This window comes from Dysidea avara, chromosome 6 (genome assembly GCF_963678975.1).
Source record: "Dysidea avara chromosome 6, odDysAvar1.4, whole genome shotgun sequence".
In the NCBI taxonomy this organism is placed as follows: Eukaryota; Metazoa; Porifera; class Demospongiae; order Dictyoceratida; family Dysideidae; genus Dysidea; species Dysidea avara.
Genome location: NC_089277.1, coordinates 15,686,765 through 15,703,465, shown reverse-complemented (window position 1 = coordinate 15,703,465; position 16,701 = coordinate 15,686,765). Strand labels below are relative to the sequence as shown.

The 16,701-nt window shown below is 38.1% G+C and overlaps 1 long non-coding RNA gene across 3 annotated transcripts; it reads left to right on the top strand.

Annotated features, from left to right (window-relative positions):
- Positions 1-3: 3 nt before the first annotated feature.
- On the top strand, positions 4-15,950 carry LOC136257396 (uncharacterized). Of its 3 annotated transcripts, none has more exons than XR_010701962.1 (7): positions 4-118; positions 14,281-14,479; positions 15,096-15,368; positions 15,416-15,543; positions 15,595-15,626; positions 15,682-15,764; positions 15,815-15,950. It is a non-coding gene; the product is annotated as an uncharacterized lncRNA (long non-coding RNA). The 3 variants fall into 3 exon arrangements; XR_010701961.1 differs by adding an exon at positions 13,428-13,596 and having other exon boundaries at positions 18-118; positions 15,682-15,950; XR_010701960.1 differs by having other exon boundaries at positions 15,682-15,950.
- The last annotated feature ends 751 nt before the right edge of the window (positions 15,951-16,701 follow it).

Sequence of the window (16,701 nt, the reverse complement as noted above, 5' to 3'; positions counted from 1 at the left end):
CCAAAAAAAAGAAATTATTTTTATCACGTGCGCTGTCTCACAGCTGCGAAGCGACAGAAGCGATATGTACCTCTCGTCCTCTTCTGTGCTAGTGTACCCGAATAATGAAGTAAAATCGGTAAGTTGGAATCGTTCCTTGCTGTATAGGCTAATTCTAATACGTGATTAGTGTAAATGTTTCCGGTTTTGTACTTACACGTGTTATTATTATTATTATCAAATTTACCACAATGGAAGGCATACACAAAAGCCAAAGCCTGTACAAGGTGTCAGCCACAAAAAAGAACACTACAACTACAAAAATATACAACAAACAAATAATTACAAAACTGCACAACAATACAAAAACATCAATTAACACACACATAATGGCATAATGAATGCCGGAAGGATTTTGGATTTGGATCATTGAGGATCAGTGGCGGATCCAGGATGGGGCATTTGGGGCAAATGCCCCCCCCCCCCCCTTCAAGAAATTGCATACAAGATCGAGATACTCTAATAGAGCAGTCAAGTACTCTAATAAAGCAGTCACAATGTTCATGAGGCAGTGTAGCTTACCTATGAAGCTACAAATAGGATTTTATTTTACATAACAGACGTGATATAGTTGGTAAGGATAACTAGCTATTATTGTTGTGACCTTTTTTTTTTTTTTTTTTTTTTTTTTGGTCTTCAACTGGTTTTCAGCAAGTTTTTTGGTCTTCAACTGTTTTTCAGAAAGGTGCCCCCCCTCTTTCGAAACTCTGGATCCGCCCCTGAGGATGGTTAATGGTACAGAATTCCACAGAAAGACAGTGTTAACAAAGAACGAATAACGACGAGAGTTGATGGTTGACTGTGGTGGGTTTATTGACAAGTGATGACTTCTAGTAGATGAAATTGAATTAAATTTACAGTGACAATTAAACTTGATGGTGTTTTGTACTAGTACTGAGTTGTGTTTGCAGTTGCTACGTCCACTTCATTACCTTATGTTAGTTTGTGACTGGGGTAAACGAAACGCTTTAATTGATGATTGATTGATTGATTCAGCCACTTCCTCAAAGGGCGGGCAGTCATTTTCATTAAAGTATTGAAGGAAGTACCCAAAATCACAGCAACAGCAGGCTATCTGTCGCACAAGGATTATCAAAAGACTCCTTAAGGGTTATTTTACCGGCATCCGAAGCAGGAAGAAATGCATTGCTTAGATGCCTAGTTTCTCTAAACATCGAAATACTAGCACGCATGATCAAATATAGCAGTAATGAATTTAAAGGCAGCAGAGTGGAATAGTGATGTGGGCGAGTAATGAGAAACTTGTATCCTGATTTCACTGTATTGAGTAATCTAAATCTAGGTACATTACAAATGAGACTGTCCTGATTACCAATTGTACCACTGTTGTGGTGGAAACATTTGCCACACCCACAGCAGAAGGCTGTACGTCTGTTTCGGTGGAGGAGGTTGACCAACACAGAACTTGCTGTGTCAATAGACCAGGTGTGTCTGATCCAAACCATTTGGTCTCCTAGATACCAGCTACAGAAATCTCAGTATACCAGGCATCCGGTTCTTGGCAATACCAAAAAGCACTTCAATATACAAAAAGGCCAGCTAGTATTGGTCAGTGTATTTGCTTTTGCCTCTGGATCTTGTTGATCATCATTACTGCATTGTTCATGCCTGTTATGTAAATGTTTGTACTGAAGTGTAGCTATGTATGTATGTATGTATGTATGTATGTATGTATGTATGTATGTATGTATGTATGTATGTATGTATGTATGTATGTATGTATGTATGTATGTATGTATGTATGTATGTATGTATGTACGTATGTATAACCAATAGTTCATAATATATATAATCTAAGGAGAGTGTTCTACTCTCATATATCCCTGTAGAAGGGTGTATCGTGAAGTTATGATGTAACGACATGATGTTGTAGTTTGTGATGTATGGGCAGCCACAAAAGTGCAAGAATCGTTAGTACCATTTTGCACTTGTAACACTCAGGAAACAAAAAATGCCTACAAATATTAACCCATGAAGGAATGATTGTAGTTCAGTGAGAAACTCTTGGAGCTGGAGTTAGTTTAGGTTGCTAACGACGTTGTTCGGCACGCATTCAATCAATAATATTATTATGACATAGCACTTCCAAATTCTCCCATTTCTCTCCTTTTAATGATGTCATTAGTTGAACATGGGTATGTGAGAGTAGGATATATTCTCCTCGGTATATATAAATTATTATGAACTTGGTATAAGTAACCCTGATTATACAAGTACACAAAAAAATTTGGAATTTTCAACTACAGTAGGGACCATAGCACATTGATAAAAGTACTGAAACAAGTTGGAGTAGTCCATGATATTAAATCACTGTAATACAATAAGAAGTGTTATATCCCTACTGTGCATTTCCGTTATGGTATCTTGAGCACAGTAGGGATATAACACTTCTTATTGTATTACAGTGATTTAATATCATGGACTACTCCAACTTGTTTCAGTACTTTTTATCAATGTGCTATGGTCCCTACTGTAGATGAAAATTCCAAATTTTTTCATGTACTTGTTTGTTAACTTTTTTTGTAAATAATTTTATTATAGCTGGTGGCCCCACGCATACCGCATCTGAAAAGGCACTGCGTGCCCCAGCTATATCAATTATCGTGTGAAAAGTGAAGTTACCATTACGCTTCGTTGTCAGCTATGTTCAACCCGTTACACACAGTGAAAACTAATGGAATTGTATTAAAGTACAGATAGTTCCAAATGGCTTGTGCCGCACGTTGGTTCAATTCAACACTTTTTCCAGAAGATTTTTAGTGTTAACAAACAAGAAGTCACATAGTTTGTGTACCTGTTTCGGGTATTTCTAAGCGTCCTCCAGACAATTGCTGGAAATATGGCAAAGCTAAGTGATTCGAGTGTGGCTTAGTGTAGCAATTACTGTACAGTTCTTTGTTTTATACAGACGAACTTACAGCTCACGGAACAAGAGCCAAATCCCGTCCTGTAATAATAGAGCATAGTGACGAAGGTAGCAACATAACTAATGACATGATGCAACCAGCAAATTAATTACTTCCAGTACAACGAGGAGTGCCAGTACATGAAACGGAGCTTCCAATCCCGTGTTATTAGTATAGTATCTATGGTAGTAGCATAGTATTTTTGTGGCATGGCATCTAAATACATTGAAACCTCTCTACCTCTGTAATCCAGAATAGCTTTATATAATCTGACATTGTTTGTATACCAAAAAGACTTTTCTATGTAATATACACTACCTCAATGACATCCTTGCTAATCCAACACAATTTTTTATCCTGACGAGTATTGGATTATAGAGGTTTTGCTGTATGCTCCGAAATAGCACTGCACACCCGGCTTCCTTGGTGTTCCATTCATCTTTGCTGACAGCGAAAGGTGTAGATTTGGTGGTAGCAAAAATACACAATAGTAATGCAATAGCAATGCACACAAAACTATCCACTGTAGAACAAGCTAAGTGGTTACGCTTCAATATACAGTTGCTATAAGTTCTTTCTGCTAACTTGTTCATACCAGCTGTTCACACAAGTGACTGTCTGAATTTATTAGATACGAAGTAACAAGAATTTTCAAGTAGTGTTTGACTTTAGAAGTTATTTTAAACACGTTTGGTGATGGATGGCTAACAGTCACGTAGGTTAGACAAAGTAGATTACTGCAGAATAGATTTCTTGGGGATGGAATGTTTTGTCACTAATAAATTCCAGCAGTTACTTAATTGTGTGTGACAGCTGGTATAAGCAAGTATAGCAGAGAAAACTTTCAGTTTTGTAGCGATTATGTATTGAAGTGTGTTAAAAAGTAGCTGATTTGCTCTAGAATTGATACTTTGTGTGCATTCTATTTAATGATCACCCCAAGGCATTGTCAGCAGGGTTGCTATGAAGTAAGGAGTGTATAGTGCTATAGAAGGCATAAAAATTTAGAATATAATTTTCAATTAATCCATTATTCCACCGTTTTGTTATTCCGTATTCCAGATTGTGTCTCCCACCTTGTTTTCTGATATACTCCATGCCTTCAGGCATAATAACGTGTTCAAAATCTACAATGAATATGCATTCCTAGTTTCCTACTGTGTGAAGATGTAATAGGACACATTAAATTATGTCACGTGAGCATCATTGTTACCATGGTGTTTGGGATGGCATTAGTATTATTATGAAAGATCCATGCAGTGACTTTTAGGAAAAGGCTACAGCAGAAGCTGCCATGGAAAAGATAATTAATTTGAGTGTATTGTAAAAAAGAGTCTAACACCCTGTTCACACTACCTTCTAACCTTGTATTTGTAGTTTTGTAGCAATTGTATATTGAAGTGTATTAGAAAGTAGCTTAGTTAACTTGTTCTAGAGTTGGTATTTTGTGTTCATTCTATTTAATGATCAACACCAATGTGTTATTCTGCTATCGCGATTGTGTTGTAAGCAGGGTTGCTATGAAGTAAGGTACTATGTACTTGAGGATTTATAAATTCCATACATTGTGTCTGTAACTGCTTTGGACTCCATTAATGCTACACTACCACTTCCAATGCTGTTTCTGCTGTAGCATTGGTAGAAGTGGCTGCATCTTTCGTGATAATACTAGTGCCATGGCAACCATGCATGGTTACAGGGCTGTGCTGGCTTTTTAGTGACTGATATGCAGCAGTAACAACACAGAAAATGTTTGTCCAACTATATGAGTCCATCCACCTGTGCACCACTGATTTGCATGAAGCCAGGTCCTTTATAAGGATAGAAACTGCTAATCAAGCAGCCACACCACCCAGAAAAGATGTCTGTTAAAACCAGCCTCGAGTAGTTTGAGTACAGTAGATCCTCAGTTATCCGAACCTCATTTATCTGTATCCTTGTTTATGTGAAATTGGAAATGACTGTTTTATTAGAGTATTTTAAGTGCAAGCTAGTGAATGTTTTATTAGAGTACAGCAAATGTGTGGACTTCAGTTATCTAAACAATTCATACTTTTACCATTGCTTGAGACACATTGGGGTTTGGATAACCCGAGGAATGCTGTGGGTCAAAACCAATAGAATGGTAGTGTATCTATCCACTGGTGGTGTTCGTTTGATTTACCTGATGTAGGATTTGTAAATCACATATGGACAATATAAATTGTCATCTCATATTATACAACATTTGATGCTAAATGAATACTTTCTTAATGTTTTACAATTCTAGCTGTTCCATGGCACTAATAGCCTGCAATGCACTTCCTGTAAAGGATGTAGTGGTTGGCAGTTTAAATAATATAGCTTCAATAAATGCTTTTATTGTATATATGTACATTCTTCATTGTTTCAATGATGGTATCAATCAATCAATGCTGCATTCTATAGTGAAGTTGTAGCTTAACAATGACAAAATATTAAACCCATATAGGAAAAATGGCGCTGAAGGGAAAATTACTCAAAATTTCTAACAATTACATAAGTGGATCAACTCATATAAAGCACTAAAACTATTCTAAACATCTGACAGGTGACAAACTGCTTTCAACTACGTACAAACTTACTCCAGGGCCTTATTGGTACAATCTAATGCTTTGCAAATTTGAGCAGCAGAAAAGTTTGAAACCACTAACCATATCAAAACGTTTGTAAAATTTACCATACATTATATTTGTACAGCTTCTGGCATGGTTGCGGTTGTAACAATAACAACACCATCTTTGAAACATGACACCATAACTTCCGCGTACTATGGTTTACGGAGGTGGAATACGGCTCATTGTGATCCTTAATGAATGATGATGATTCTGGTACATAAGAGTTGGTGCTGGGCTCTTAATTGTTATCAAGAACTTAGGTAAAGTTTTTAAATGATGACAATGTGGTAACCTCAGAAACACTGGATGATAATTTTTTTCTATATAAGAGCCCCTTGATAAAAGATCTCTTTTTACCATAGTTGGTAAACACTCTGGGGACAAAGAGTCAATTGATGTTGCGGCTAACGTGACCTGTTTTGTCCTTTGAAAATTGAAAAATATTATGTAAATAAGGAGGAGAAATCTGACATAAAGACTTGAAAATCTGGGAAAAAAGGGAGCCTTGTACAGCAAAATTACGTGTTGAGGTGCATTGTAAAAAACAACACGTTTTGTGTGTTAAGTATCTTTGTAACCCAACCACTAGGTATGGGTGGCTTAACAGTAGGCTTCAATAAGGGGGATGGTTAAAACCTGGACTGGACCAAGGGTCAATTCTCCAGGAATACAAGATTAGCCATTTTCTAAGTATTTACAGCTATTTATATCCTCTATAGCACTTATACACTACTCACCTTGCAGCAACTCTGCCAAGAATGCAATTGCGATGGTTGAGCAACACGAAGTAGAACAATCTAACAAAGTTAAAACACTTTCTAATGTGTTTTACTAGACAATCGCTGCAAAGTTACGTGTTCTTCCTGCTGTACAGGTAGTTGCATAGAACAATGAGTGGCTGCCCGAATTTATTAGAGTCGTGCTATTCACTCTAGATATCCATCTTGAAATAATTCAAGTATTGCCTATCTTGCTTAACTCCATGCATTAAGTTTGAGATATATCCCTGATAAAAATTATTGCCTGTTATCAGCCTTAATTCTGCAAACCTGTCAATGCTGTAATGTCACTAGCCTGTCACAGCACTGTATTCTAGATTACACTGTTGTACCATTCCTGGGGTAGGCCTGTCTGGCAGGATTGCTACAGGATGGTAATAGTATTGTGGCAGGCCTTTAATTTCAATTTACAGGCCTGTCACAGTCCAAGACCAGGGTATTCTGAAAAAATAATGTACAATAGGCCTGGAACAGTGCGACTCTAATAAATTCGGGCAACCACTCATTGTACAGCAGGAAGAACAGGTATAGCTTTGTAGCGATTGTGCAGTAAAACACATTAGAAAGTGTTTTAACTTTGTTAGATTATTCTACAGTGGATACTTCGTGTTGCTCAACCATTGCAATTGCATTCTTGGCAGAGTTGCTGCAATGTGAGTAGTGTATAAGTGCTATAGAGGATATAAATAGCTGTAAAATGGCTAATCTTGTATTCCTGGAGAATTGACCTTTGGTCCGGGTTTAACCATCCCCTTCAATAAGTCACTAACAGCCCGTTTACACTACAGTTCGATTCATGTGAGATTGATCCAGCTCGATCCGGGATCGGTTGTTGAGCTGCACAACCGCTACTTTAGTAATTTCTCATACCCATACTCTGTTTATAACAGGTGAGTGCGAAGCCGGTAAGTGGATCGAACCAGACCCACATCCCTAGCAGGTCCAACTCAGATTGGTTCGGTACGGTTCGGTTTGATTCGTTACGTGTTTACATTAAGCTAGAAACCGCTCTGATTCGAAACAGTTTGAAACAGAGGGCTAGTGTAAACGGGCTGTAACTTTAACTAATATGGTTGAGGTTATCAAGTTGAAATTTCAAGGTTTGCCCATCCAAATAATAATTTTTAAACCAGGCATGTGCCTGGTTTACTGAAATTGTTTTCTGAAAAGTGTGTGTGTTTGTATGGATGTATGTATGTATATTTGTTTGTCTTTCCACACCCATGTGAGTAAAGCTTTGTTTGCTAAAAACAGCCTTTATGTGATAAATAAGGGCCATATAGAGCTTGTATTAAACTTCTGGGCAGGTAAGCTTTGGTTTAAGACAATTAATACGTGCAGTTTTATAAGGACGCAGTAAAGGCCTTTCCCATGGACTTTACGGATGTCAAAAGCTATAAAACAACACAGCTGGCCTCCTAGGCTACTGGGTATAACAAATTCCTTCGAGTTGAAAAAGGGGTATGCCCATACATATGGGAAAGAAGATGTAGAGCAGTTTTGAGGCTTTGCCTGGAGAATTTATGTTAGAAATTGTTATAGACGAAATATAAAACAGTTAAGAAGATACTTCTGTACATTATTAGTGGGTTAAAGCATTTTGTTCGAGGTACACCTCCTTAGCAATGTAATTGCAGAATTACAAAATATTTCATAAAGTACTAAATACAAATTACAATGATTCAATTGTGTATGTAGCAGCAAAGTAAAACCCAATATAGATATTAGTTTAGCACACTGCTAATTAGGCTTGTTTGCTGCATTTTTTGAATTAGAAGAGGGGACGGCCTTAACCCTCCATATTTGGGGTGCCCTCAGGACAAAGAGAGCTTTTAAGTCTTTCTTTTCTGTTGGTGGCATTTGTGGGGTTGTAGAATGGGTTTTCCCTAAACTACCTTGTTCTGGTTCTTTGTTCATCGGTTGTACTGGGGTGGGGATGTTGTCCATGAATTCATCGATGTTAATATCATTGAAATTGTCTTCTTCATTGGTTGGGTTGGTGTTGTCAATGTCAAGTTGTCGTAGGATTCCTCATAGGACGATGTTGAGGTAGTATTGGCCATTCTATGTGTGTGCATGCATATGTGTGTGTGTGAGGAGAGAGGGAGAGAGAAAAAGAAAGGAGATAATCACAGTGTGAATGAGATTAAACTGGTAGTGTCAATAGTCCACCACCAGTGTTGGTACCTTTCATCAGTTCAAGGGCTTTCTTTTGTTGTATAGTATGCTGTAGAGATTGTCATTATATTGTACTGTATATGAAGAACTTGGCTTTTCCAGCCAAAAATATCACCCTGAAACCCTTTATGATAGCTGGCAGCATTGGTTAGGCACAGCAAAGCCCAAAAATGTCTTCAGACCAACTCTAAACCTTTCTACTACAGCTGTACGTACTAGGGCTGAAACAAATACCTGTATTATCCGGATATCTGGATGATAGTTTACTATCCGGATAGTAATTTGAAGCCAACTGGGTAGCTTCTTATTATTTAAAGCATTTTATCTGTTGTTTGCGAGTGACCATGCCCATCGCTAATGACGAAGCGAAGTGGCATATGCTGCTATATAAGTTGTAGCAGAAGAGTTTTCGCCTGTTCTTTACTACTGGAAAAAGTACTGTAACAGCTGCTAGCTAGATCTTGTTTCCATGTTTTCTCCAGCTACCAATCTTGTTACTGCAAAGCAACACTGCAAGATTACCACAAATTATTTGTTCTCATAATGAATTCTAGTACTAGTGAAACAAGGATGTTTATAATAACCTAAATGTTTGTAGCCACTATCTGTAGGATATCTGGAAAGGTTCTGTTTAGGATATCCAGATAGTAAAAGTTGCTATCCGTCCATTTCAGCCTTAATACGTACATTTTACCACCGCTTCTGAGGTGCAAGATGTAGAATTTCTAGGTGAATATACTTGTGACTTGCTTCTTATCATGTCAAAACATACGAACATACATACTTTATACCAGAAGAGAACCAGATGTGTTTACACAGGAATGTACATTGTCATCATCATGTAATATCTTGATGTCACATCTCCCCCCTTCAACTCTGTTCAATAAGGTGAATGATCTGGGGGATGAATAACAGTTCCTGGAACTTGTTGTCCTCTCATCTCTACCTTCTGTGCACTGTACACTGTATCCAAGTACTTCTCATTTCTCATGTTCAAGGGCTCATCCATTGTTAGTTTTTGTGGTAGATAAGCACTGGGTGCTTAGATGGCCTCTTCTGGTGCAGCGGAAACAAACAGCATCTTTGGCTGGGCAAGAGTGGTAAGGATGTGACCCCTTTCCCACATCTTCTACATCGTGGTCGATACACAGTTGTGGTAGGAAAAAAATAAAATAGCAAAACAAAACAAAGAACATGTGCACTCCTCTTTATTGAGTAAACAGCATGAAATGCATAAAATTAGTAATAGTTTGTTTACTTATTCAGAAATTTAATTTGAAATGCATATGTGGCAACTGGTTTACTGAAATTGAAATTGCATTTCACGGGATAATTAGCAATGAAAATGCAGTGAAAATTGTCAATGAAATTTTTGACATTTCACATGTTTTTCATTGGCATAGTGTTTTCAACTGCAATAACATCCTACCTTGAGAAGGTTTGGCAACAAAGTGTAGGCTGATCCGTCAGATTGTTTTGTTGGGCCCTCCTGGCCAACTTATTGGCTTTGATAGGGAGTTGGAATTGGAAGAAGTAACTATACAAATAGCTAAATTACTACAGCTTGGGGGAGAATGAGTGAGAGGGGGCCCTCTTTCACTATACCCAGCCACCTCATGGAAAAGTGAAAGAGCACTCACACTCACTAGACCGGAACAACAAAGAAAAGGGAATTTCTGTCCCACCTGAAGGGGTTCTTAGCCCTAAACCAGCTTCTAATAGTGCCAATAAGCCAGCTTACCCCTCGTCGCCTCCTGTAGCTACTGATGCCCGAGTAGCTAATGACACATAATATTTTTAACCTTGTGGAGAGAGGGAGGGGAAACTCTCACTCTGACACGAGGTCAATGTGACTCTGATAGTGTGTGTAATACAAGCCCACGCTTGTTCTAATAAATGCCCTACCACCTCTTCACTTATTAACCTTGTTAAACAATAACAAACTTCAAATGTAATGTCTCATGTTGCAACAACAAACTGTAATAATAAAACTGATTATCAAACAGTACGATAGTACTGTTTAAGTAGGGATCTGGGTGGATTTGGCGCGCGCCTCAAATTTCAATCCCTCAAAAATCATCCTAGAAATATCTCACGCAGCAAATAAACCTTTTACTAAAGAGTCTTCAAGTTTCTAACTTTATTTCTAGCGTTATATATCAGGAAACGACTAGAAAAGTGCTGGAATTTTATTTCTAAAAAATCGCTAAAACAGAAATTTTCGTCTGCCTGCCAGCCTGCCAGCCAGCCTGACCACATTCGCAAGGCTACAGGCCAAACGAAGCAGCGAAGGATCACCATTCTTTGCCACAATATTTAACTCGCTGCTGGGATGTGCCTTTTCGGGTTCCGACGAGTGTCTGCCTTCTGCGCTTTGCCTTTCCTTTTATCTTCAATTATGGATCGTCTTCTTTTCCAGTCACGGAGGCGTTAATAATTCATATCGACACTTTCCTTAGAGCAGCCGTATTCGGACGCCACAAAACTAATAACGGATTCTGTACTGTAAGGGCAAGTAGATGCCTGTATAGCAACACTTGCAAAGCGATCAAACAGCCTAGCGAAGTAAGCGCAATAATAACACACTGCCACGCCCTTATCAATCAAAGCGCGCGCTCGTACTTAACGATCAGTGGACCACACCCATTATTAATGGTCCAGCTGTAACTAATTGTAGAAAACAGGAGATAGAAACCCTGCATGCCTTTCAATTTAGCAATTGAGCAGCTTGCATAAAGCAAGCAGCAAGATCGAGATACTCTAATAGAGCAGTCAGTGCCAAAGATCAATAATAGCTATATACCTATACCAAAAAAAGTTAACAAACTAGTGAATTAAAAAAATTGTTAATTTAGAAATGGAAGTAGGGATCAAGCGATAAAAACTACTGAAACAAGTGATTTGAATGATGGCAACTATTACAACATAGCTTTGTGGGGAAATTCCTACTTTGGCATTGAACATATATGGTGAGGTGGTGAGATGCCAATGTAAGGATTTCCCCACAAAGCTATGTTGTAATAGTTGCCATCATTCAAATCACTTGTTTCAGTAGTTTTTATCGCTTGATATCCCTACTTCCATTTCTAAATTAACAATTTTTTAAATTCACTAGTAATAACTTTAATAATGTCTTGTTACAATAACAAACTTTGTCTCATAGTTCTCTTGCTCACAAAAACAAAAAAACAAAAAACTATTTAAGTTCAAGTAATTCTCTCATGCCAACTAAGGCAGCTGGACTCTGGGCTGTTACAATTGGTAATCAATGATGTGGTACATCATGTGACATACTACACGTAGGTCTGAGGTGCATCAAGTTGAATTCTATCATTGAATCAATGACCTCTTTACCAAACTTTTCACACAAAAGTCGATAAGTAAGAAACCCTTCAGACTCGACCATCATGCCAACAACTTTCAAAAATACTTCCCTTGTCCACTTGGGTGGTCCAATTTCCCTCGACAAGTCCTTGGATTCAGGATATAAACCCATCATAAGTCTTCTCGTCGCTTGTCGAACCATTGAAAATTCTGTAACATCGGTGGTGATCAGTCCCTCTCCATCCTCTGCAAGCCACTGCTGCATAAATGCCTCCATCAAAAAGATGCTCCCACCACACACACTATAAGCTTTCTGAAAAGTGGGTTTAGCAATTTTGTGGAATAAACGATTATTAACTTGTAACAGCTCATTGAAGTACCGCTGAGCTTCCATCTTGTCAAGATGTCCAAGAACATAGGTGTTGTACATAGAAAACTCTATATACTTTTCTACCCACAACGTGAAAAAAACTATCACTAGAGGCTAATACAACATGGAAGCACCTAGTTTCTTTAGTCTGCAAAATTAGCCATTCAAAAAGACTCTCTAGTGCTGCCAAACCACTGGGGTCTCTCAGAAGTGTTCTGAGTCGATTTGCCTCATCTATAAATAGTATCGGCTCCTGCTTTCCTCTTAGAACAGTCCTCTTTGGCAATGCATTGGTAACACGCTCCAAAAGATGCTTCAACTTGTCAATGTACTGCTACCTTTGTCGCTATTTGCCGAGCAAAAGCCTGACCAACTAACACATTTGAAGGTGATCACAGTGTTGCATCATAACTTCACAGTATGGGTTTATACAGGCTATACTGAAGTAGGATACTCTCCCCCCCCCATAATATTATGAACTCTTGGTGCTATCTGTGATAGTAACAACATTCAAAATTCTCTGTGAAATCCTAGGAATTTTGACACAAGTAGCCCGTGCCAAGTGCTGGATAACTGTAACTATACGGAAACTTGCTGTCAGAGGTCAGCATTACGACTGCCTAGGCGAGATACTGTAAGCACAAATTGCTAGTTGACATTACATGATATCACGTGGTGCTAGATGGTATGTACAGTACCAGGTTGTTAACAGTACATCGCTAATAGGTACAGTACCGCCCAAATACATGTTACCCTGAAAATCTCAGGGTCATTGCCGAGGGGTAGGTAACGACCTGAAATTTCATGGATTACCTCTGAAATTATTTCTGAAAGATGAAATATGGCCTGAAATTCTGATTATTTCACTCTGTTTTGAAAGGTGAATCGATAAAATTAATATAACAACAAATGCTAAAAATTCTGGATGAAATTTTGCTTAACTTACGAAAGTTTGTGGAGAATTATGACTTGAAATATTCTTGAAAGATGAACACTGAAGTATTTCTGAAAGATGAAATATAGACCCTCATCTTGAAAGTTTGTAGATGATTTTGACTCCTTATAGAGTAGTAGAACATCTATAGTACCATAAGTAAATAGTATATACTCAGGTTCAACTGTAGATAATTATGGAAATATTATTACATATTGTCTATCGTATTATGCTACTCAGAGTGTGCATGAGGGCCCGGTCCTATCTGAAAGTAGATGTACTTGTACTCCTGGTTCATCTACCCTCATGATGTGATGGAAAGGCTACACTGCAGGAGATAAGACTGTGATCTTTCCCCTGGGACTGGCTTACATCAATGAGATGTCTTATCTTTTTTATTATGACACAGGTGAGCCTATACATGTGTGGTACAATATATAGTGTAGATTACACTTGCACACATGTATGTGCATACTGTATGCTACACAATACACACATGCACAGAAGTTACGAAGGCTTCGTCTGCCATGCAAGCATCATCATGCCTACCCTTGAACCAGCACTACGACACCTATGCACTACTCAGTTGCTTAGTTAAATCTGCTTAGGGCAGAAGTAATAACCAGCAGGACGTGTCTCAAAAGTAAAGGTGTGGGCACCCAAACACTTTCACCCACTGTGTGAGATCTTAACAGTTGGCATTTGCTTGCCCAGCTGGGTGCCAGTTTATACCAGGTCCTTATTTATCAACTCGAGCTCAGTAGACTGGAGCAATGCGGGTACACTTGCTCAAGGAAAAGGCATCACCGATTGGGCATTGAACCTGGAATTCTATTACTGTTATCATTGGCCTGTGTTCTACATTCAGTGTTTTCTGCATTCCTATTTAGTTCCTTTTAATTTAATTGGTAAATCAAATGACCATTTCAATAATCACTGTGGAGAAAAATACATTCAATAATGGCCAGTGTTGCAACATTCAGTCCAGTCCATTCCCTACTCTGGGAATTGGATGGGTGATGCAGACTGTTGGGTGTGTGTGTTCAAAGTCATACTTTATGTACTGGAGTAAAGTGTTGTTTTTCTCATGCAGATTTCTTGTTAGTGGTTTGTTCACTAGTGATGATCCCTCCTATTACCTCATGAAATTAAGGACAATCACCATTGGGCAGTCAGCACTCACCAGTAGGTCGGCACTCAAAGACAGTCACCTTCAGTCAGCACTCAAGGATAATCACTGGTCAGTTAGCACTCAACAGAACTTTCATGGCTTCAAGTATGTCTTGCTAATGGTAAGTCATAAGAGTTATTGATAAATAATATGTATGTAGTTTGAGGTTTTGAAACAGAATGTGCATTTGCACCAGTTCGCAATGCAAAATATGCAGTTCAATTAAAATGTTATAAGGGATAGGTTTTATTATTTATTAACATCTCAGCCTAACCTATGTACACATGCATGTTGCTAGCTACCATGATGGCATATGTATTGTTCGTATACTTATCTGACATTTCAGTTTTCTACCTTGGACTTAATTATAAATGCTCAGGTTTCCCCCCAGCAAATAGAGTGTAAAGTGCTTCCAAATTAATTACATTATTTGAACCACATCAAAACAATTTTGAGAAAATTAATGTTTCATCCTTCTCTATCACTCTCTAGGGAAGACCCTGGATGCTTATGAATAAGTTTTTGATTGGTCATATTTTAGCCAGGAAAAATATACGGAACTAATTGCTGATAGATATGGTTATGGTTTAGGTCAACTATAGTCCAAGTCAGGTGCTTTTACTTGGAAAATATTGGAGTCCCCTATTAGCTACCATTTTACATCTGACAGGTTCTACCATAACTACTACATACACATGTATGTATGTGGCATATAACGTCTTCCTATTTCTCGATAGATATTCCACAGCTCCTACCACAATCCTGATTCAGTGGATCATGCCACGCCTACTAACACGTAGACTTAGTAATGTTGTTGACTGTGCTACCATTGCCGTTGATCCACTGTTCCGCTGTCGTCATCTGGATTTTGTCTAGCCATTCCAATAATATTATGTACATTTTGATGTGATCCTCTATAACAGGAGAGGTCACATGTTACTCCAACTCAACGAGTCCTGATTCTTACAGTAGCTTCCTACATGGTACAAGGTGTGCCCCCTGAGTTCCAGGTACAGGAAATTGTTTCTGTAGTCAATGTTACTTTTATTGATTTTAGTGAGGACTTTGGCAACATAATACAAGAAAAAAGTTGTTTACTATTGTCAGTGGTTGCAGTGATGGACAATGTGCCCTGGAAATGATGGTATTGCTATTAGCAACTGAGTGTGTGTCTGCAAGTTTCTGGTGCGCAACATGATATACTGTAGTGAGTCAGTTATTTTATTATCCATGTAGACTTGATTGTGTTACCAAAATTGTGTCTCAAGGTACGTAAAATGGTATAGTGTTAGTGAGATGTTATTATTATTATACATAATATAGGATTGATTGTTGCTAGTGGCAACAGAACAGTGGCAGGCTAGGTGCGCATGTGTATTCGACTAATTGTTCCTCCTGTGTTCCAGGTATGTGGAGTTGTGGCCTATTATTCAGCAGTGATGTTATTATGCGCTAGGTTAAAAGAGACAGTGTTTGTGTGGACTGTAACTGTACTACTTAGCATTTTGATGTGTGTGTGTTTTTAACTTATTGCTTGAATGGTTTGATTACTTGTAGAATCATTTTTATGTGCTTATTGTGATTGTTGCTTTAACGGGATTGTTAAAATTATTATTGAATTCATCACAATACATATAATGGCAACATTGTTTCATAGATGTTCAAATATGGTTACAAGCTTGGGTAATAAGATGTTCTAAATTGTGGTGTGCATACCTGTAAGCTGTCACATAAGCTGATTAGTTTTCACTAAATGTATATAATGTGCCCTATACATTTAGTGCAGCACTGTGGAGAGACTGGATAGCTATTATACCAACATACAATTTTATTATTTGCAGCTCATGTGCCCACATGACCTATCCTCTTACCAGTTATGGTAGCAGTAGGAGGTTAACATGGCAACACAAAATCTAGTCATAGTCAGGCGTGTGGTCTCAAACTCAGTAGTATTACTATATAGGTTTTGAGAGATAATACTTGCAGGTATGTACTATTATTCATGGTGAACAATGGTGTTGCTAATGGCAACACAAGGTGTGTTGCTATGGTTACTATCATATTGTTGCTAGGACTTTTGCCCTATGCCTGTCTTCCTGAGTACTTTACTTGGCAGTGTAGAACAGCCTTACACACAGTGACACAGCAGCAGCAGCAGCATTGACTAACCAAAATTAAATTTTCTCTCCAGTTGTACATGTACATAGGATTCTACATACACCTAGCAATATACCTTTGTAAATTGTAACCATTTTAGTACACGCTTAGCAAGCTTGTTATATACTTGCTGTACAAACAATTTTGATGTTTCTGCTTTTACTATAATTTGTAGACCTGTAGTTC